Raw genomic sequence first — 18339 nt, 5'->3', positions numbered from 1 at the left:
ATCAAACATCATATAAAATGTATGAAGCATATGATTATTGTAAATAAATATTAAAAGTTGAGAATTATTTATAGTAGTTTCGATTGTGGCTCACATCTTCCTCTGGTTTTACGTCCAATAACAGCTTAAACGCCTTCTATGAGTCAAGGATCAGCTTCCCATCCAATTTTCTTATAAATTGGCAAACAAGGACGTTTATCGTCAGATTCCCAAGACAATTCCATTCATATTGGAATTGAGACCATAAATCAAGAATTTCTTTTTGCAAAACTTTACTAAGATGGGTTTCAAGAGAAATTCGGATATCTCCAAAATTCTCCTTACACAATCTGTCCTTAATGGATATTAATTTATCTTTTCGATTTACAAATGACATCCTAATAGATCGACACTGACTGTTACACGTCCATTTGGCACACTTGTGACAAATCACTCTAAGGCGCTTTGCTCTTCGCTTTCTTGCATAACTGCTCCTACCTGTGCCAGGTAAATGTAAAAAAAGAAGATATTCCTCAAATCGTAGCTTTCTTTAAATGATGGCTCGAATAATTGTAGGCCTGCCCTTATGCATGAGCATCCTTATTCTCTCGCATCTAACCTTGTAAAGCTTCACTATCATATTTCTAGGTACACAAGAAAATTGTTTATGCAACTTTGAAACAACATTATCCATTTTGAAAACAAAGAAAGTTTGAGAAAAAGATTAGAGTACTTTGAAAGCAAAGAAAACGATATGGTAGAGAAGAGTAAAAGGATAGAAAATTTAAAAGTAAGAATATACAGTATCAATTTTACGGGTAGCTGATAGGACCGACTATAAAGCCACAGAGTACTGTTATCCGCCATTTAATCGAGGTAAAAAAAAGAGAATTAAAATAAATATTAACAATAACAACAATAATAATATTTATAATAATATGAACTCCTAATTAGTACAATATATACTTACATCTAAACATTCTTGTAACAAGGATCAAAAGGATAAAGAATTTCATCTTGAGCAAATTGATTTTCTAGGAATAATTTGAGTTTTTGTCCATTTACCTTGAATACATTACCATTCTTTGGATTCTCAATGTCGACTGCCCCATGAGGGTACACATTCTTTATAACAAATGAACCATTCCACCTTGATCTTAGTTTTCCAAGAAATAAGCGAAGTCTAGAGTTATAAAGCAAAACCTTTTGTCCAACATCAAATGTCTTTCTTAACACTATCTTGTCATGAAAAGCTTTGGTTTTTTCTTTATTTATTTTTGAATTCTCATAAGTATCATTTTTAAGTTCTTCATATTCATTAATTTGCAACTTTCGCAACTTAGAAGCATCATCAAAATTGGAGTTAAGCAATTTAATTTCCCAATATGCCTTATGTTAAATTTCCACAGGTAAATGACATGTTTTCCATAAACTAATTGATAGGGAGACATGCCTAATGATGTTTTGAAAGTAGTTCGGTAAGCCCATAATGAATCATTAAGTCTTAGAGACCAATCTTTGCGAGTTGGGTTAACCGTTTTTTCCATAATGTTCTTAGTCTCCCTATTTGCAAGTTCTACTTGCCCATTTGCTTGAGGGTGATAAGGGATTGTAACTTTGTGTGTAATGGCATATTTCTTCATTAATGATTCAAAAATTTTGTTTGCAAAAATGTGTGCCCCCATCACTTATAATAGATCGAGGAATCTCAAATCGACTTAAAATATTTTCTTTTACAAACTTAATCACTATTTTGTGATCATTATTTCAACATGGAATTGTCTTTATCCATTTTGCAACATAATCTATTGCAACCAAAATATATAAGAAACCAAACGATGATGGAAAAGGTCCCATGAAGTCGATACCTTAACAGTAAAAAATTTCAATAACCAAAATCGGATTCAAAGGCATCATATTTCGTTTTGAAATGGATCCATATTTTTGGCAATTCTCACATGATAAGTGTCCTTAAATAAGGTTGGCCAATAAAATTCATATTGTAAAATTTTTGCAACAGTTTTCTTGGATGAAAAATGACCACCACATGCCTCAGAATGACAAAAATTGATGACACTATGTACTTCATTATAAGGTACGCTTCTTTGAAAAATTTGATCAAGGCAATATTTTAACAAATACAAATCATCCCAATATTTTTTTTACCTCAAAAAAAATTTTCCTTTTATCTTGTAAACTCTAATTAGAAGGAATTTTTCCTATCACAATAAAATTAGCAATGTTAGCAAACCATGGTATAACAGAGATATTTAAAAGTTGTTCATCAGGAAACTTATCATTAATTGGGGAAGTTTCAAAAGATTCATCACAAATAAGTCTTGACAAATGGTCAGCCACAACATTTTTTACTCTTTTCTTACTCCTTTCTTGAAGAAGAAGAATCCACCTAATCAACCTGGGTTTGGCATCCATTTTGGAGAGAAGATATTTTAAAGCTACATGATCATTAAAGACAACAATAGATTGTCCAACAAGGTAAGATCTGAATTTTTCCAATGTAAAAACTACTGCAAGTAATTCTTTTTCAATAGTAGAATAATTCACTTGAGCATTATTTAAACTTTTACTTGCATAATAAATAACATATGGTTTCTTATCTTTCCTTTGTCCTAACACAACACCAACAGTGTAATCACTAGCATCATACATTATTTCAAATGGTAAAGACCAATGAGGGGGTTTCATAATAGGTGCAGAACTAAGCATACTTTGAAGTTTTCCAAAAGCCATTTCACACTCTTTAGTCCATTCAAACACACTATCCTTTAATAAGATATTACACAAAGGCCTAGATATAACACTAATTTTTTTATGAATCTTCTATAAAATCCTGCATGTCCTAAAAATGATCTAATGTCCTTTGCAATTCTTGGTGTTGGAAAATAGGAAATTAACTCAATTTTTGACTTGTCCACCTCAATCCCTTTTGAAGAAATTATGTGTCCCAAAACAATTCCTTTAGTGACCATGAAATGAAATTTTTCCCAATTAAGAATAAGATTTTTTTCTTTACATTTGATTAAAACCTTTTCTAAATTGAATAAGCAATCATTAAATGAATCACCAAAAATAAAAAAAAAATCATCTATGAAGACTTCTAAAATGCGTTCAACCATATTACTAAAAATACTAAGCATGCATCACTGAAACATGGCTAATGCATTACATAATCCAAAAAGCATCATTCGAAATGAAAAAGTGCCAAAAGGACATGTGACAGTGGTTTTCTCTTGATCCTCAAGTGAAATTGCTATTTGGTTAGACCCAGAATATCCATCTAGAAAATAATAAAATTCATGTCTTGCAACTCTTTCTGAGATTTGATCCATGAAAGGTAAAGGGAAATGATCTTTTCTGGTCACTGAATTAAGTTTCCTGCACATGCATCAACCAGTAACAGTCCTAGTTGGGCTAATTCATTATTTTCTTTTTTTAATACAGTAACCCCGGATTTCTTAGGTACAACTTGGGTAGGACTGACCCATTTCCTGTCAGAAATAGGATAAATGATTCCATTATCCAAGAGTTTAATGACTTCATTTCTTACAACTTCTTTCATATTGGGATTAAGCCTTCATTGTATTTGTCTAGAGGGTTTAGCATTTTCCTCTAAATAAATGTTACGTGTAAATCAATGGGTTAATTCCTTTTTATGTCAACTATGGTCCATCCTAATGCATTTTTGTAACAACCCGTCTTTTAGTAGTGTTAGAAATAGTAGTTTTGGGACCACAAATTCGACGAGTAAGTTCGTATAATTAATATTTAAGTTATACGAGTTGATAATAATTTTTATATTAAATTTTGATTTGATTATTTTAAATAATTGAATTAAAAGTTAGTATAAGTGGTTTGGTTCAAAAGTCAACTGGTTATTGAAAACAAGGTATTAGGACCATGGTGAATTGAAGTTTGGTCTGGTAATTTTGATGATTGATTGCTTAATTTAGGGAAAAGGACTAAATTGTAAAAGAGGTAAAAGTTGATTGCTATAGATTTAAAATACAAAAGAGACCAAAACGGTAAATAGACCATGGTAAAAAATTCCAAGCGGTGATGGATATGATTAATCCACTAGCCTTTGGGTTATTTTCTCTTTTAATCCTAATTAGTTTAAGATTAAGTTGTAATTAAGCTTATTTAGTTGGAATTTAATTTAATTGAAGGACCAATTGTGCAATTAAACCTTCCTTAGATGGTAATTATACCATATTTTCAATTGATGGACAAATATGGACATGTTTTATCTATTTTTATAGGTATATTGTAAAGGTTAAATTTCTAAATTAAGAAAATAAAAGGTTAAAATTAAAATAATGTTAAATTAAAGCTATCATCTTCTTATTTCTTTCTTTCAAAACCCATATAGCCATGGGAGGAGAAGGAAGAAACCTTCGGCCAACTAGGGTTCTTTGATTTAGAAGGTAAACCTCGCTAGTTTTTAGTAATTTTTATATTTTTGAACTCGTATTAGCTTAACCTAGCTAACTAGAGATTAATTTGTAAAACTATCAAATGTTATGGATTGTGCCATTGACGAACTTGAGATGTTCTCGAAATTTCATGGTAGAATATTAAGCTTTGTTGCTACATAGGACTATTTTGTAAAGTAAATTTTGGTAATTTTAATGTTTAAGGACTAAAATGTGAAATTAGAAAAAGTACAAGGACTTGATGTGAAATAAAAGAAAATATAGGCTGTAATAGGGTTCCAAAAAAATTTGCTAAACTTGGAATTGAATAAAAATGGTTAAACTGCATGTTTTGGATTTAGGGACTAAATTGTATAAAAGTAAAATGCTAGGGGTAACTTTGTAAAAATGTCAAAAAGGGCTTAATTGCATAAAAGGATTTAATTCATTCAATTATAATTAGTGAATTGAATGGAATTGTTATTTTAGATCCTAAACAAGTGGAAAATCGAGGAAAAAGGAAAAATATCAAATAGCCCCTGTACTTTGTCGTTGCTGCAGTTTAGTCTGGTAAGTTCGTACGGTTTAATTTTAGTACATTTTTAGATGTATTATATGGACCTAATTGCATAATTTGGATTATGTTGATGTGTGTAATTGAAAATGGAAATAATGAATTGACACAACGTCGATCACTAACTGAGTTACTCTGGACCTGCAAATCAGTCTTGTAAGTTTGTTCGGTTTAATTCTAATGCATTTAAATTTATATTGAATAAATTAATTTTTTTTTGGATTGAACATTATAATGATGTTAAGTATATGAGTAATGAAGCAATGGATTGTTGTAAAATTGAGCACTAAAGAGATATTCTAAGCCGATGAATGTTTGGTTGATGAACTAATGTCTGTATATGGAATATGAGATAGTGAATTACTCATATATTGACTTGTGTTGGAGTATTCTGAATGGATGAACGTAGGATAGAGTACGATTGGCATGTCGATAGGTTATTGGCGCACAGTATGTGGTTGATCTGAGCAGTGGAGATAATATCTGTATTTTCTCAGTTTGTTGGTTAAGCTGAGGTCCTACATTTATTGTAGACTACCGTGTTATATTATAGTGTTATTCAGTGTGTTGGTTGGTTTGGCTCATACGAGCATTCGGTGTGTTGGCTGGTTTGGCTCATACGAGCATTCGGTGTGTTGGTTGGTTTGGCTTATACGAGCATTTGATGTATTGGTTGGTTTGGCTCATACGAGTTTCTGGTGTGTTGGATGGTTAACCGTATACTCGTATCCATTTATCATTCATCGGGCTATGTTTTAATGATCTCTAAATGTTATTGAAAAGTGGAAATTAATGTGTATTGATGTTTTGAGCATTACTTATCTGTTATGAACTATGATTGACAGGAACTCTATTAAGAACCTTATCGTCAAGAACTCTGTTAAGTTCTTTATTATGGATTGAATTAGCATCTTTTGGATGTTCTTGTGTGTTTTTGAAGCCTTGTGATCACATGTTATGTATTGGTTAAGTACCTATGCAATTGGGTGAAATTTGAGCTTGAAGTAGGGCTTTTTTGGGCTCACACGGGCTGTCACACGACCGTGTGAAGCACACAAGCAGCCCATATGGGCGTGTGTCCGGAGCTTGTTTAAAAATAGTATAGGTGTCATTTTCACACGAGCAAACACACGACCTACTACATGGCCGTGTGAGGGTAATACGAATGTTACACGGGCTGGCACATGGCCTGCGACACGGTCATGTGATCAAAATCAGAGAGTTACACGGTCCATGCACATGGGCGTGTGAGGTAGTACACGGACGTGTACGATAGCCACACGACCATGTTTGGAGCCACATGGGTTGGGCTCTGCCACACGACTGTGTGACCCCTAACTTGTAAATTGTTTGAATTTTTCCTAAAGGTTCTAATTTGTTCTGATTTGGTCACTAAATGTCTGTAACTTATTTTTAAGGTTTTGAAAGCTCGATTTAAATCGATAATTGGATACTATTTGTTTTGAAATGTTTTGAATTGTACAGTAATATTGCATAACCTTATTTCGGTAATGGAAACGGGTTTTGGGTGTTACAATTTTTATGCATTTTCAAAATTTTCAGTAGCTTACCTTCTTGGTGTGCATCAAGTTTCGAGGAAATTATGACTAGAAAAGTTTCATTCTCACCCAAAAATGAATATTTCAAATCACATGGTAGCTATTTCAAATCAAGCTTGGGTGGTTGATCAACTGATGGTGTTAAAACATCTATAGTTTTTGGAAGTTCCTCAAACTTTTGTTTCCAATAAAAGTTCTTATCGTGTCCCTGAAAAGAATTTAACACAGAATCAATGCATGGATTTTTTGTTTCATTATCAATTTTAAATTCAGTTAAATAATTTTCCAAATGATTGAAGAATTATGAATTGATGAACTGTTCATGGACAAGTTGTTCAATGATGACCACTTCATGTACACCAGAATCTTCAGCGGGTTGCTTACAAACGTTAAGCACATTTAATTTTAATGTCATGTTTCCAAAATACAAGTTTAGAACACCGTTCCTACAATTAATCAAATCATTAGAAGTTGTAATGAATGGACGACCTAAAATAACAGGGATGTATAGTAGAATCTGAGATAGGATGTGTGTCCAAAATTTTTCAATTTGAACCAACACATCTTCTACTATCCTTCGAGGAATTTTGACAGATCAATCAGCTACCTGAAGTGTGACAGATGTTGGCTTAAGTTCACCTAAACCTAACTATTGATTAACAGAGAAAGGCAAAAGATTAACACTAAAACCAAGGTCAAGCAAAGCACGCCCTATTATAGTGTTCCCAACGATGCATGAAATTGTAGGGCAACCCGTATCTTTATATTTAAGTGGAGTGATAATCTGAATGATTGAACTCAAATGTTCAGTTAAAAAGGCTTTCTTTTGCACATTATGTTTCCTTTTAACTGAGCACATATCTTCCAAAAACTTAGCATATGACGGAACTTGTTTAACTGCATCCAATAAAGGAATATTAATCTTGACTTGTTTGAAAATTTCTAAAATTTCAGCATTTCGATTCAGATTCCTTATTGGTTGCAATCTTTGAGGGAAAGGAGCAAAAATCCCACATTTTTCCTTGTATAGGTTGTTACAACTTTTAGGCTTACCATTATCCTTACCACTACTTTACGGAGCAAAAGAGGGCTTTTGGGCTTTGGAATGAATGCTCTTGTCGATGGCCTTCCCACTTCGAAGAGTTGTTATAGAATTCGCATCTTCCTTTTGGATTTCTTTGGGACAAGAAACATGACATTGTGTAAAAGGATTAGGTTGGGTTTGAGCAGGAAACTTACCTTTTTTCTTGAATGCGCAATGAGGCTATAAACATCGAAAGTGTGCTCTTGATTTCATTGATAACTTTTGAAGCCTCATTGTTGACATTTGTTTGTGTCTACATGAATTCTTCTAATGTCTCCTCTAAACTTTTAACATGCGAAGATGGTTGGGTCAACGTGTTGGGAGGTTTTGGACACTGGGGGAAACGAGCACAATTATTATCCTGCCAGCTGAAGTTAGGGTGGTTTCTCTATTAAAGGTTGTAAGTGCTTGAGTATGGAGAATGAAAGGGTTTTTTGAATAGTTCCACAACGTTTACTTGATCATGCAACATTTCTTTGAAAAGTGAAATGTTTGGGAATTCCACAATAGAATGTCCCATGATTTCACAAATACCACAAATTTCTTCAGTTTTTCCTGGTTTAATTTATTATACTTTCCTAAGCTTCATGTGTAACACCTTTAACTCGTATCCATTGTCGGATTAGAGTTACAGGGCATTACTGACCAAAATACAGCTCAGAGCAGTCATTCATTTCTAAATATACAATAAGTAATATTAACTAACATACATCAAAGTCATATTTTACTTCCATGTACAGAATTATCAAGATACAATTATAAAATTACTAAACTCGAATGTCCACAAATCATTTATACTAAATTCGAACATATGAATCATAAAGCCAATCCAAATCAATCATACTTTAATAGTCATGTATCACAAATAAAGCATATCTCAAAATTCAAACAATTTCAATCTGATTACCAAATCAAATTTTTCATTAAGCTAACTCAAGAAAAACCAAATTGAACTAGTTCCATAATTACCAAATTCAAACCATATGGTCATCAATTTATAACAATCATACATGTGTACCACTTAACCAACTAACCAAACATATTTTACTATATTATAAAACATCATATCATAATACATATACTTTATAATTTTATTAGCCGAACCTTATGACTATATAATAAGACATTTAGGTACCTAAATAAGTATCAATCATATGTCACTTTCATAAACTTAGCTTACAACAATACATCCATTCTATAAGCTTTCTCATGTGTGCATATTTAAGCCACAACTAGCCATATCAATTCATAATATTAACTAATATCAAATATATTAGTTATGAACTTTGTACATGCACATACTAGCTTACATTGAACTATACTATACTGCAAAATAGGCAAAATTATACAAATGCCTACAAGCATTACCCAAATGATCGAATCTCAATCGTAAGTATAACAAATCCATACACTACTTACTCAACTAACTTTAGTAATTTTCTAAGTAAAATAACCGAATTTAAACATGCCAATTTCATATACTATGTACCATGCCAAAATTTCATATACACAACCGAATCATTTAATCCTATATTCGATCATCAAATTAGCCTCCAAAAATTCATACCATTTCCATCATGAACCGTACCTAAAAACTCACTCAAACAAGCATACCATATGTGCATACATAACCATTCCAACCCAAATCACAAGACCAATCACAAATACAAATTAAATCATGTATCAAGCTTACTAAATGAACTATTTATAACTCATTCATATCATTACTCAACCAAGACATAACCAAAACACCATTCATACAAGTCATGAGACATACTTACCAAAATGTGCTTATACCATGATCAAATTTACACAACCATTAGCATTATAATCATGCCAATTTTTGCATGGCTAAATATATATATCATCAAAACCAAACATATTAAAAACTAGCCTATACAAAATAACCAAATGCATACTTAAAACATGCCAAACCATATGGCCAAATACACTTTCCATAGTAAACCAAAATAACCATAGCCTATACATGCCATATAACCAAGTCACAAAGTATATAAATACCGAAATTATTAGCTGGATTGTGTGATGCAATCTCCGTCGACTTCTAACCCGAGCAAACGTCCCAAACACTGTAAAACATAAAAAAATAACACCAAGTAAGCTATAAAGCTTAGTAAGCTCGTAATATAATAACTCATATTACTAAATAACCACATTACAAACAATTAAATCAAGTCATAATATAGCTCATTTGATTTCACAATTCTACCTCATATTCATGCACATGATTAAATAAGATTTCCACGAGTTTATTCATTTCAAAGCTCGTGCGCCTCTTAAACTACTTATCACTTCTTTCTCATTTACAAATACATAAGCAAAAATAAATAAATTTATTTGATCCATTATTCATCACATTTCTATAGCCGAAAGAATCATGTAAATTATCATTAAATAATTGTAATTCTCACTCAATGTGTCATATTCATATCATTAACACAATCATTGCTCATATCACACATATCATTCAATTCATACCTCATTATAGCCAAATAAACACATTTTGGCATAAAATATAATTATACACTAATAATTCTCTTTCTAAATTACCTTCATTTAACTCTCACATAGGTCCTGAACGTACCTATGTTGCGTAATTCAATTGAACTTTCATTCTTGTCTTAACTTTGCGTGATGAACCATCAGAATCGTTAAAGATACTCGGAAGTCTTGTATATCACATACAATGCCATATCCCAGATATGGTTTTATATGTTATCACATATTGATGCTAATAGCCCAGCTATGGTCTTACACGAATCATATATCGATGCCAATGTCCCAGACATGGTCTTACTCGAAATCACATAGCGATGCCAATGTCCCAGACATGGTATTACACGTAATCACATATATCGATGCCATATCCCAGATAAAGTCTTACACAAAGTCTCATATATTGATTCCATAGCCCAGCTATGGTCTATACGAAATCATGTAATGCCATGGTCTAACCATGGTTTTTTCCACTAATTCGTCTTTCGTTACGAAACGATTGTGTTCGATCCTACATTTTTACTTATTTCAAACATTTGATTTTTTAAACTCCACAATTAAATCAATTATATGAATACATTCATACTATCATTCATCAATTACATAAATATACACTGAAGTTTGATTATACGAACTTACCTCGATTGCTAAAACAACGGAACTGATCAATTGGTCTGATACTTTATCTTTTCTCCAATCTAGATCCGTATTTCATTTTTCTCGACCTAAATATAATCAAAATCAGCTTATTTAATTATCTCTCTATTCAATTTAATCCAAAATTTACCTTAAAGCATATTTACACTTTTGCCCTCATAATTTCACATTTTTACAATTTAGTCCTTATCACATAAAATCACAATTTCATGAAATTAAACACATATCCAAGCTAGCCGAATTTTCCATATATCACTAGTAGCCCATATTTTCAATTTATTTCACATTTTAACCACTAAATTTCTACATTTCACAATTTAATCCATAATTGACATTTTTATCAAAAATCACTTTATAAAGGATGAAAATCTAACATCAAATATTCATATTTCATCAAAAAATATCAAATATCTCAAGTATTAAATAATGGAAATTCACAAAATCTTTAACAGTTTTAGAAATAGAGGTACAAGTTAGCTAGATTATGAAGCAACGATCTAAAAAACGTAGAAATTATTAGAGCAAAAACCACTCACCAATTTGTCTTCAAATTTTGGTCGAATAACAAGCTCTCCCATGGCTGATTTTAGGTTGAAATTTCGCTGAAGATGGATAGTGGAAGAAGATGACACAATTTGTTTTATTTAATTTAACATATAGTGCCTTTTTACTTATTTAACCTTTAATAACCTTAATAACTACACCAAATGCCACACCACTAACATCCAATATCTCAATAATGGGTTATTTATCACATAAATACCTTCAATTTAAAATTCTATAGCTATTAGACACCTTTAGCATATAGAACGCAACTTTCGCACTTTACGCGATTTAGTCCTTTTATCAAATTAAGCACCCAATTGATAAAATTTCTTTACGAAAGTTTTACACAATCATAATATCATATTGTAGATATTAAAATAACAATAAAATAAAATTTTTGACTTCAAATTTGTGGTCCTGAAACCACTGTTCTGACTAGACCCATAAATCGAGCTGTTACACAACTCGTTTTCGTCGTCGGATTAGGGTTTCAAAGCATTACTGTTCAAACATAAATCATTTAACATTATAACACAAATTAAATCAATTTTATTATAAACAATTCATTTATATGCATTTTTCCCTAATCCAAGCCCTCAAGGTCTTAAAAATAACTTAGAAACATTTCGAGACTAAATTGAAACAAAATAGAAGATTTAAAAAAATGAAAAAAATGTGAAAACAATGGTCACATTGCCGTGTGACATATCCCAGGCCATGTAACATTCGAACTAAAGGACACACGACCATGTCCTAGCTTGTGTCCTTACCTGTGTAACTTACTGAGTAAGATCACACGGCCGTGTCACAGGCCATGTGCCAGACCGTGTAACTCTCTGAATTGCCACACATAACCGTGTGCCAGGCGTTGTGCTAGGCTGTGTAACTCACTTACTTGGAACTCTAAGAAATTTCAAGTGACACACAGCCGTGTGACAACTTGTGTCTCAGGTCGTTTGAACCCAAAAACTTACCTAAAATCAAGCCATTTCAAGACCAGTTCATACCTAACCACTCAAATCATTTAGGCATAAATTCAAGGGCTCTAAACATCACTCAAACACACCTAAACATGCCATTTCAACATCCTAATTCATCTAACCAATATGCCATCCACAAGCACCACTATTGTATCAAACATTATTGTAAAATCACACATTTACAACCTATTCGAACAACTAACCAATGTACCCTGATTGGTACCACATGTAAATGATCAAACAACCTAAATACCAACACAATCAAAATCTCAACTACTTCAAATATTATATAAATATGCATCACGTATCATATTTACATGAATAAACACAAAATATCAAGCCTTTCATACAAACATCAAAATGACCATTTATAACATCTAGTTCCACTACAAAATATCATAGTACCACAAGACTCTTCTTATTACATGTCACTCTTAACCAACTTCAAAACAAGTACAAAATGACTATCGAGATAAATATGATAGTGTATGAGCTTCCAAGTTGATCCAATCGATGCTACGATTCCAAGAGTCCTATAAAAATCAAATTAAACGAGTAAGCATAAAGAAGCTTAGTAAGTTCGATAAGTCAACTCATGTACTATCAATTACTAAATTTCCAAGGGACGCTATCATTTACTACACCGGCTCACAGCCTACTAGGCATTAAGTCTGATTAACATCAGCATTGAGCCTACTAGGCACTAAGCCTGAATAACATCGACACTAAGCTTGCTAAGCACTAAGCCTGAATAACACCAACACTAAGCCTGCTAGGCACTAAGTCTGAATAACACCTCATTTGAATATACAGTACGATTCAACATTCAAGTAACAATACAAAATATAATTAAAAGATTAAATCATTAACAAGGAAATGAATATAACCATGCATATACATAAACGAACTTACCAGATTGGTTTGCAGTAATCGGGAAAATATAGGAACTATTTCGCAATCTTTTCTTTTCCACGATCATCAACATGCTCGAGATCTAAAACAATAGTACCATTTAATTAAGTACTTCTATAATTCAATTTAATCCATAATTCATATTTATGCAAAATTACAAATTTACCCCTAACATATTAACTTTTCGCAATTTAGTCCTTAAGCTCATAACTTGAAATTTAACCATTTTAACCAAAATCCAATTTAACCAATGTTACAAGGGACCTTGAAACAGCCCATTATTACCAAAATTTCACAACCAAACCCATGGTTTTATACTTTTAACAATTTAATATATTATTTCAAAATTCATCAAAATCATTTAACAAAACATGTTTATTTAACAACCAAGATTACTAATCCATTAAATAACTTCAAAAAGCATTCAAAAACATCCATATCAATTCCTTAAATATTTAATAATTTTACAAATTAACCCCCGGGCTAGCTAGATTAAGCTAAAACGAACTCAAAAACATAAAAATCATTAAAAACGGGGCTTGAATACATACCATTCAAGGGAGAAATAAAGCTTGAATAAAACTCTAGCTAAGCTTCCATGAAGAATCAGTTTTCAAGAAAACAAAATGAAAAAGATGATGATTTTTAGCTTATCTAATTTTATGCTTATTTACTATTTTACCATTTTACCCTTATTACTAATCAAAATTTTCAATAAAACCTTGTCCATAACTATCCACTAACTCTTAAAATGTTATAATTACTATCTTATTCCATTAGCTTTCCTTTCCATAGCCATTTATCCCTTTTAACTAATAGAATTCAACTTTTACATTTTTTTTACGATTTAGTTCTTTTCATCTAAATAACTATTTAAACTCCAAAATTTCTTAACGAAACTTTTACACGACCTTAATATAATCTCATATGCATTAAATAAATAATAAAATAATAATTTACTCGTCAAAATTGTGGTCCCAAAATCACTATTTTCGACACCACTAAAAACGGACTGTTACACCATGGCTTCAACCTTTCTAGTTAAATTGGCCATCCTAGCACTTAGATCATCTTTTTGACTAAGGTGATATTTCTTTTATTATTAGTAGGATTCAATCTAATGGAACCTTCAGAAGGGTTAACTCTGTGCCAAGATTATGAATTTTCTACCAAATAATCGAAATAGTCAAAGGCCTCTTCAAGTTCTTTATCAAGGAACTCTTCGTTACACATTGTCTCAAAAAATTGTTTAGTTTTGGGTGTTAAACCTTCATAAAATAAAATTAAAGTTCGCCAATTTTCAAAATCATGATGCGGACAAGAACTTAACAAATCTTTGAAACGTTCCCAACATTGAAAAAATGGTTCATTTGAATTTTGCAAGAAATTTTGAATCTATTTTTTGAAAGCATTGGTCTTTTGTGTTGGAAAAATTTCTTTAAAAATTTAGTTTGCATTTCTTGCGAAGTACCAATTGATCTTGGTTTTAAATTGTTAAACCCAATTTTCACCTTATCTTTTAAAGATAAAGGAAATAATTTGAGTTTATCAATTTCATTGGCATAAGGTGGATTATTAAAGGTGGCACATACTTCATCAAAATCAAAATCTTTAAGATGTAAGTAAGGACTTTTAAACTCTAAGCCAAGAAAATTATGAAGTAAAGTTATCACACCAAGTTTGAACCGAAAGTTGTTTGCATTAAAAAGTAAAACAAAGCAAGAGGGTGTTGAGTTTTGAGAAGGTTGCAAGTAATCGTGCATGGTGTGCACTTTTCGAATATCATTTTCATCAGGAGATTTTTCAATTTCATCCATGATTACTGAATGTGGAGGTGTCTCAATCAAATTACCAACAAAAGTTTCACAATTTTTTCTAACTAAACAAAGAGAACTAAAATCACAATGCCAAATATGCATAAACAAATTAGGTTGTAGAACCAACCAAATATATGTACAAAAAAAATAATACTTATAATATTGTAATCTAAATCTTACTTTCCTCGGCAACAGCGCCAAAAACTTGACAGTAACTTTCTAGGTCTACAACCTAAGTGCAGGTTATATTCAAGTAATAAAATCTCGGGAGTCTGAGGTCGATCCACAAAGAAGTTTATTAGAACTTACAAGATTACAAGTATTATGCTAGAATATAAATTTAACACTTAACTTAGGAATAAGCATTGATAATGAAAGTAGTAGCTAGACACACTAGAAATAAAAATTCAATGCAAGAAATTAACTAAAAATGATAAAAAAATACCTGGAAAAAAATATGCTGAGGTTAGAGGATCAACTATTGGTTTCATATTACGATTCAATTTTAATATTTAATGGGAGGTCTCAATCAGATGACCTAGAAAAGTACGTTCACTAATTAAGCATATGAATCCATGAGCAAAGGTATGCCCATCAATGGAGTGTCCAAAATGATTGTACAATAAGTCCAAGAGTTTAGCAAATGAATCCATATGCAAAGGATGGTACAATATGACAGTTCAACTATTTAAGTTCAGTCCAACCATATGGTATTATAACAACCTGATAACTTCAAGACCTATTAAAACATTTCAAATATTTATTATGTCAATTTTTATGTCTACAAAAAATCAAGGTTAATTTATCCAAGAATTCATTGTGCCATATATTGTCTATAATAAATAAAATATTTTACTTTACAAGTATGATTATAACAAGTGATTGATAATTAATTTTAGTTCAAATGATGAGAATGGAATTTACCTTAATATTTTCCAAGAGTTTCAACATTTCACCTCAGCATTGAAAACTTAAAATAATATAGCAAAAGTGAACAACTCAAACTTAAATGAAATAGACATTTTAGAAATAAGAAACTTGAAATTTTACACGAATAATGAAACAAAAAAAACTTAGCAAGTAAATGATCTTGAACTCAACTTCAAGATGTCTCCTATGTTGAAATCAAAGGCTATTTATAGAGATTTGTGAAGATGAAAATGACAATACAAAGGACTTGATAATAATAAATTTCTAGGCCTACCTCTTTGTCATCTTTTGAGTCATTTTTCACATGTTAAAAGATGAATCATTTTGTCCAAGTTAAAATCTCTCAATGGGAAAAGTCCAAAAGAGTTGATTGATGCTCTGCATCTTGTCTATATGCTGTAAAAATTTCAACTCCAAACTCCAATTGTGTTAAGAGATATGAGCCAACCATGAAAATGTATCAAAATTGTCCATCAATGTGAAACTTGCAACTTTATCTTTACCTTTGGATCTTTTCCTGATGCATTTTGGTGTTGGTGTTACAATATTTGAATAGATCTTCAAATCCCCTTTCCGATGATATAAGGTACACCCAAAATGGAATCCTGAAGCTTGAGACATGATCGAAACACTAAGAAGTTTTCTGACTAAAAGTTCTGAATGTGTTCGAATTACAAATTTTTAATCTTTGAGCTTTGAAATTTCACTCATCATCTTGGATCAACTTTAGGCTTTGTGCATTTAATCTCATGGTTCCATGTATTGGCATCTTCTTCCCAAACCTGTTTTACTTGCAAATTCCACATGAAATATTTTATTGAAACTAAATGCATGAAAAACACTAAAAATACACAACATTTACAATACAAACAAAAAAGTCAAATCACTAAAATGAATTTAAAACATATAAAAATGCTCAAGAAACCAAGCAAATGTAAGTAATATATAGTCCAAAATAATCATATGTTGATGACTCATCAGGAAGCATTTTCCCATTTGCTTATCACTTAGATAAAGTGAGTGAGTATTGTCAAGGAACAACACACTAGAAAAAAGTAATTTTGGACACCTATCTCTCTTTTTTGAATCAAGTGAATCCTTAATATCTTAACCTTAAATCCTAACCAATTAGATAATTTCATAACAAATCAGATGTGGGTTATATTTATAGGGCAATTACTTAATAAGTCGCCTACCACAAGAGGTGGCCTCATAGTATAGAACTCAAAAACTGGGTGCGGTACTAAGGGTGTTGGCAAGGTCTAGGGCTTCCCTAAAATTGAGTTCACTGTAATTGATCATCCAATCCAACAATTAATTCGTTAGGAATCTCTACAACAAACTAATATATGACATGCAACAATACTGAATTCGACAAATGTAGTTGTTAAGTTTAGATTTTGCATAGGTTGCCACCTATAGTTGGTGACTCAGTGAGCCTTGATGACACCAATTGATTTCGACTTATAGGTTAAAAATCTTATAAATATGACTATTGGCACCTTATTGCCCCACACCCAAAGTTCATTTCCAATCCTTAAATTCGCTCATTTTTCCTATCCCTTTAATTTGTAATCATTTAAATATTTTGGGTTTGAGGGTTAAGATTAGAGTTTAGGATTTAGTGTTTTAAGACATTAGTTTATGATTTTTGAAATAGCAAAATGTAATTTCAACATATATTAATTTATAATTTCATTATTTATAAGAAAACTAAAATAGCAATTTTTCATTTTTGGAAAACCAAGGCTTCTGCCTACCCCTTTTACCATGCCTATATTCACTCAAAATTCTATACTTGTATTTTATTTTCTAGAATTGTTTTATCTTGGCTTCAATTTTACCAGCTTCAGCATTTTTATTGCCTTAACTTCAATAAGAAATGGGAAAACGTCATTGAGTGTGGTACCACCATTTAGCCCTAATCAACTTGTAAAATTTAGTGAAGATTTCTTTAGAGGAAAAGTTGACTTGACAATTAAAAATTTAAAGCCATTGACATGATAAGTCATATGACAATTCATTTTTACTTCATAAAAGTTCAAAAAATTTTAAAAAAAAAGTTCATAAAAGGTTAAAAAAGCTATTCACATTAATAATTAAGTACAAGTAAATTGTCACACGAGCTGCCACATTAGTATATTTAAAATTTTAATAATTTAGTCAAATTTTTTTATAAAAAACAGATTAACTAAATTTCGAAGATTGAGAGTCAAAGTAAAAAAAAAGAGTCAAAATAACAAAATGAATAAATATTAAGGTAGTGTTGGTATGATAGAAAGTGGTCATTTTCTTAGAAATTTAATCAGTCGAAATGCGATTCCAAAATTTGATATGTCAATTTTTATTTA

General features: G+C 31.3%; 1 non-coding gene and 1 pseudogene across 1 annotated transcript; one reads left to right on the top strand and one right to left on the bottom strand.

The window, feature by feature from the left end:
- Positions 1–429: 429 nt before the first annotated feature.
- Positions 430–10133, bottom strand: LOC107911066 (uncharacterized; annotated as a pseudogene).
- Positions 10134–14544: 4411 nt separating this feature from the next.
- Positions 14545–14651, top strand: LOC121223852 (small nucleolar RNA R71). Its single transcript, XR_005921318.1, has one exon. It is a non-coding gene; the product is annotated as a small nucleolar RNA R71 (small nucleolar RNA).
- Positions 14652–18339: the final 3688 nt, after the last annotated feature.

The sequence above is a fragment of the Gossypium hirsutum genome, chromosome D11 (assembly GCF_007990345.1).
Source record: "Gossypium hirsutum isolate 1008001.06 chromosome D11, Gossypium_hirsutum_v2.1, whole genome shotgun sequence".
Lineage (NCBI taxonomy): Eukaryota > Viridiplantae > Streptophyta > Magnoliopsida > Malvales > Malvaceae > Gossypium > Gossypium hirsutum.
Note: the sequence above shows the minus strand (reverse complement) of the source record. Positions and strands in the feature narration are given on the sequence as shown.